We start from the raw sequence: 5,778 nt of genomic DNA, 5'->3' as shown, positions 1-5,778 counted from the left end.
TATGTAATATATACCTTGTATAGGCCTTACCAGGTGATTATTGCATGTGTTACCATTAGGCAAGCTGCAAAGTACACTATATCTACACACAAATGAACAGATTGTAATGAAGACTTACAACTGAATGTCATGGTTTAACCCTGGCCGGCAACTCAGCCCTACACAGCCGCTCGCTCACTCCCCCTCAGTGGGATGGGGGAGAGAATTGGAAGGGTAAAAGTGAGAAAAGTCATGGGTTGAGATAAGGACAGTTTAATAGGTAAGGCAAAAGACACACACGCAAGCAAAGCAAAACAAGGAATTAATTCACTACTTCACATCATCAGGCAGGTGTTCAGCCATCTCCTGGAACGCAGGGCTCCATCACGCATAATGGTCACTTGGGAAGACAAACGCCATCATGCTGAACATCCCCCCTTCCTTCTTCTTCCCCCAGCTTTGTATGCTGAGCATGATGTCATGCAACATGGAATATCCATTTGGTCAGGTGGGGTCAGCTGTCCTGGCTGTGTCCCCTCCCAACCTCTCGTGCACCCCTGACCCACTCGCTGGTGGGGTGGGGTGAGAGGCAGAAAAGGCCCTGACTCTGTGTGAGTGCTGCTCAGCAGTAACTAAAACATCCCTGTGTTATCAACACTGTTTTCAGCTCAAATCCAAAACATAGCCCTATACTAGCTACTATGAAGAAAATTAGCTCTATCTCACCCAAACCCAGCACGTTCTTTGCCTCTTAGTCTGTACCATATGATGTCATGCTCAGCATATAAAGCTATGGAAAGAAGAAGGAAGCGGGGGACATTTGGAATGTCTTCCCAAGTCACTGTTACACATGATGGAGCCCTGCTCCATCAGTGAATGAATTCCTTGTTTTGCTTTGCTTGTGTGCATGGCTTTTGCTTTATGTAAACTGTCTTTATCTAAAGCCACGAGTTTTCTTTTCTTTCCGATTCTTCTGCCCATCCCACTGGGGAAGAGTGAGTGAGTGGCTGTGTGGTTGCTCAGTTTCTGGCTGGGGTTAAACTATGACACTGAAGAGTCTGTTAATGGGCAGATGAGCCTTTCTTCATGCAAAGGTTAATAAAAATGGTTGTGACATGAGGAGAAGTGAAATTGAACTCCACTGTTGAGGTGGTGTGTAGACCCTAGTTCAGCTCCTATCTAGCTGTAGCTATGAAAGCCTGGAGCTTATAATGAACTGATTTATCCTACCTAGTCTTGAAAGAATTGCGTAGTCTCATAGTGCCATTGCTTCACGCATGCTTTAAGGAAACAAGGGTCTGTCTGCAGACCTAAGAAAAAACTTTAATATGTGAGAGTATTATTTTATTAACAGTTATTTGTCTTGTTTGAAATTCTCACTATTTTCTTCAAGGTTCAGCTATTTATTCTTGTCTCCAAAAAACAAATAGGAGTAATTTAGAGTTTCAACTCCATAGGGCCAAGCAGTGATGCTCTTACACTGGCTGGTATCTTACTCCATTATTAGTTCTACTGGACTAATCGATACTAATTGTGGTGCAAAGTATCCCTCAGACTGAGTAAAACTTCCCAATCTGTTTTAAGCCTTTCATTACCACAACGTAGCCATCCACTCCTCCACTCTTCCTCCTCCTTTACTGAAGGTCCCAGATTGTTGTCTGCCTTTACAATATGTGTATTGAAGCTCAGATTGTCTCTGAGCAAGCATTCATTGGCTGGGTAGTCAGCCCTATCTCTACTCCTGCATGGTTATTCCTGTTGCCAGTCTGTGCTTGCAGATCTGTCTGTGTAATCACTCGGTGAAGCACAATGGGCACGTGAGGCAGATAACACAGATTGCCTTGCTGTTTTCAGCTGTATCCCTTCTCTGATCTAATCCGCTTTTTAACCATCCCTACGAACAGCGTGGTGAGTGGGAATAAGCAGCTACAGAGGGATGAAGCCTGCTGAGGTCAGTCCTGCCACCACCCATTTTGCCTTCCCTGCTTGATAAGCGTGTCTCACTTCAGCTCACCTCTGAGCCATCTCCCAAGGGCTGTGCTGAAAAGTTTGCTATGAGTTCATGCCTGTCAGATGATGGCAAACTGACTCTAACTTTTCTTGTTGGGGTCTTTGTATGCTCCTTTGTAGATTCTTGTAAGCTCATGTTGACTATTTCCCTCAGTCTCCTGTAACTGTAATCTATAAAAAAGCACATATGATTCTGTGTTTTTCCTTACTACCTTCATTCTGGAAACATCTTGAACTTTATTTTCTTAGTGATCTCTCTCTGGTTGTAAAAACAGGTTAAAATTGGTCACTGGTTTTAAAGGTATAGGATAAGTAGGAGAGTGTATACCAGACAAGGTAGCAAGGCTGAGTACATCTTTTTTTCATTAAGAAAGCAGGCTAAAAATGGTACCACTTCCGTTCTCCTACTTGGTATTGATTAACATACTAAATATATACAGGCAGTCTTCCTTATGATTTTAAGATTACCAATCCTATTACTCTACAGTGTTTTTCCTGCTTCCTGTGTGTAAACAATCTGTAGTAACAGTACAGCGGCACCCAATCCTCATCTTCTGGCAGCCACCCATGGAAATCAGTTCTTCCTTCAAGTGTTGCCTTTTCTCTAGGTGCTGCGTTTAGTGATGCTGGTGATATGTGGGTGAGTAGCTTAGGACATTTCTTGTTCTCCATCAGACCTTTATCCCACCGTCACCACGCTGAATACTTCCATGTCGTTTTGCCCGAAGATTTGGACAAAGCTTTCTGAGCTGGATTATATACCTATTTCATTGACTTTATCTGAGTTGGACAAGCAGTATTTGTCCTGTTTTTTGGTCTTGGGATATTATTGAAGACTCATGTAACTAGCAGCAAAGCTTTCATGAGGTTGGGGAGGGAATGTGTCCTTTTATGCTGCTACTCACCTACCTGGATCTGCTAAAGCCAAGTCTTGTCCATTCACAAGAGAAATTTCATCACGGGTGTCTGGTGTTTGGATTGGCAGCCAGTCAGAAATGCTTAACTACCCAATAACTTTCCACACAAGCAAAAGTTAAATTTGCACTTGAAATTTCTAAGCACATGTTTAAAGTCCACAACATAATCTGCTGAGGGAGGTCATGAACATTTTGCTTTGTATTAGGAAATACTCTTTACCAATAAATTTCAATGGGAAAAACAAAAAAAAAAGGTTTGTTACAAAAGATTCATTCATGAAAAATTCTGTTGAATGAAAAAGGAAATTTACAATTTTTTAAAGACTTACTATATCTGGTATGAGTGTTTTAGTCTAGACTAACTATACTTTTACAGATAACTACTAATTCAACTGCTGTTTGAGAGAATAATGTAATAAATACTGTAAGAATTAGTGGCATATGTTTAATGTTCCTGTCTGCATAATGTACCTGCATTCTCCATAGAAATAAAGCCTGCTGCTATTTCATATTGAAGACGAAGTATGTCCATCAGTATCTTTCCCAGCAGAATAGAGAGAACAAGGACTGAGAGAAGGTGGTTCAGCAAACACACTTCTCATGAGGAGCAAACTTGCATAGTAGCTTATCTTTAACTCTTCCCAAGCAGTGGAGTGTGTCCTTGCTTTTGCAATAAACCATTCTTCAAGAACAGATGTAAATCACCTGAAAAACAATTAAAAATGTAATTTTATGTAATACTGTCCATCAAACACCTTTACTCAGTCTTTTTGAAAGTCTGCTCTTCAGCATGAAAAAGGGACTGGCGGAAGTGCAAGGAGAATAGAGAATTATTTATGACCAGTGGAAGCATGGTTGGCCTTTTGCCCTAGAGAAATGGCCTGCTGAGAAGATCTTATGGTTAAACCAAGCGTCAGTAAAGTAATTTTGACTTAGACTTGAGGTAATGTTTAGCAAAACTTACAAAGGCTTTTTTACTGCCCAGAGAGATACTGAACTGAATGAATGCTCTAGGAGTCTTGTGAGTTAACCCACAGCTGCGCAGTTGATCAGTCCTGCCTTTTGGGAAAGCTTGAATTTGTACTGAGATACAAAATTTTTGGTTCAGGGCTTTTACAAAGATTTGTTCCCAATAGCTAAAATCCTGTTTGACTTGTCTCTTGCAGTTCCTTTGCCGTTTATTGCGTCGTACATCAAGAAGGCAAACAAAGCTTCATCCTTCTCTGGACAGCTATTAGGGACAGATCCACTGACTCAACTGCTCAAGAGGACAAAACTCAAAATTTGGTTCTTTATTCCAAACTAATGCACATAAAACTTCTCTCTTTCCTAGGCCCACAGTCCCATGGAGTAGGTATCAACACATAACTAAAGAACAAGACAAAATACAACAAACCTTGATGTCTATGACTGGATTAGCTACCGTGTCAGTGTTACTAGTGTCCTTTTCTTCTGGTAACCACAATTTTTTTCTCCCCCCCCCCCAAATTACCCGAGCCATAGCTGTTTAAAACTGATTTCCTATTTCCTGTCCTCATTTAGTCCATCTGATAATGCCACCAGACATTATTTTGTCTCCTGAGAAGACTGAAAGGGGGAAGATCCAAAGCTGGTTTAAATTCATTTGTCTCTGCTCACCCCTTAATCTGTGTCAAGTTATGCTGGATATGCTTTTCTGAGAGGCAGCTCAGGCTTCTTTATCTGTCTTAGTAGCACTGCTTTGCTTTTTAAATCAGCAAACAAGAAGCCATGACTTAAATAAACCACTTCATTATCTTTTGTTTTGGATCTTTTCGTTGGTTTTGTTTTTTTTTTTTCCTAAAGAAAATTTGGATATCACTGTTAATCACAAAAACATTTATTTTTCCTTGTAGATCATAAACTGAATGGACGGTTTGTAGCCATTTGTCTACCATTTCAATGTGGAAATCAATTCTGAGTTATCTACGCATGGCTTGTCTGGATTGCGGATTAACCAGGCTGGGGATGCACCGACCTCAGTTTATTTACTACATGGAAGGTTGACTTTGCACCAGTAGGCTGTATTGATTCAAGCAGAGTGTTGCACAAACATCTGTCAAATCCATGGCTCCCTCCAGTTCAGCAGCAGATTATCTGCATCACGGCTGTGTGAAAGCCTCTCCGATAGTCTCTGCAGGCTCTGACGGCGACATGAAGAATCCGCTGTCAGGACTGTGCTCGCAAAGGAGCACTGGAGAGAGCAAGGCAGAGGTGTAACACTTCTTTGCACTCTTACCTTGAGTCAAGCTGGGCTTATTTATGCTCTGGGACCTGTGGTGGCATCTACAAAGCCCCTCAGCTGTCTGAAGCTAAGAAAACAATCGTCTTTGCTCTAAAACTGCCAGCACAGGAGAGATTTCCAACTTTAAATAAACTAATTAGTTACTATCTAGTTTGATTTAATTAGTCCTAAATTGGAGTAGACTGAATACACTGTGCTTGTAGGCAAGGCTGCTGTTTCCAAAAACCGGTCATGGCTAGAGCAAGCTCCAGTTCCTCATGGCTCTCTTTTCACCTTCAGCAGCAAACGTGGACTGCTTGACCATAATTTGTATTTACTTTAAATTCGTAGAATGTGGTGAGTTTAGACCTTAATGAAGATCATCGGTTCAATTTTAAATTTTTAAATGCTTAAATAGTAGACTCCAAATGATACCAACAAAAAGGATGTAGTTTGTTTTGTTTATTTGAAAAAAATTATAGACTTGTATTTACCTTGTTATCTTTATCTTTTCATTATTTTGAAGAGATTGTGAATAGAGGTGCTATTTCACCTTTAACTATGCTCTTGCAATCTTGCAATCAATCAAACCAGTTATTTATGTTTATGTTCGAAGTAGGTGAGAAGTCA

General features: G+C 40.7%; 1 long non-coding RNA gene across 1 annotated transcript; it reads left to right on the top strand.

Moving 5' to 3' along the window:
- The first annotated feature begins 3,399 nt into the window (after window positions 1–3,399).
- Window positions 3,400–4,694, top strand: LOC147601577 (uncharacterized). Its single transcript, XR_015257624.1, has 3 exons — window positions 3,400–3,602; window positions 4,240–4,361; window positions 4,449–4,694. It is a non-coding gene; the product is annotated as an uncharacterized LOC147601577 (long non-coding RNA).
- The last annotated feature ends 1,084 nt before the right edge of the window (window positions 4,695–5,778 follow it).

Source organism: Chlamydotis macqueenii, chromosome 2 (assembly GCF_036417535.1).
Source record: "Chlamydotis macqueenii isolate bChlMac1 chromosome 2, bChlMac1.mat, whole genome shotgun sequence".
Taxonomy (NCBI): domain Eukaryota; kingdom Metazoa; phylum Chordata; class Aves; order Otidiformes; family Otididae; genus Chlamydotis; species Chlamydotis macqueenii.
The sequence above is the reverse complement of the archived record's forward strand: the minus strand, read 5'-3'. Positions and strand labels throughout refer to the sequence as shown.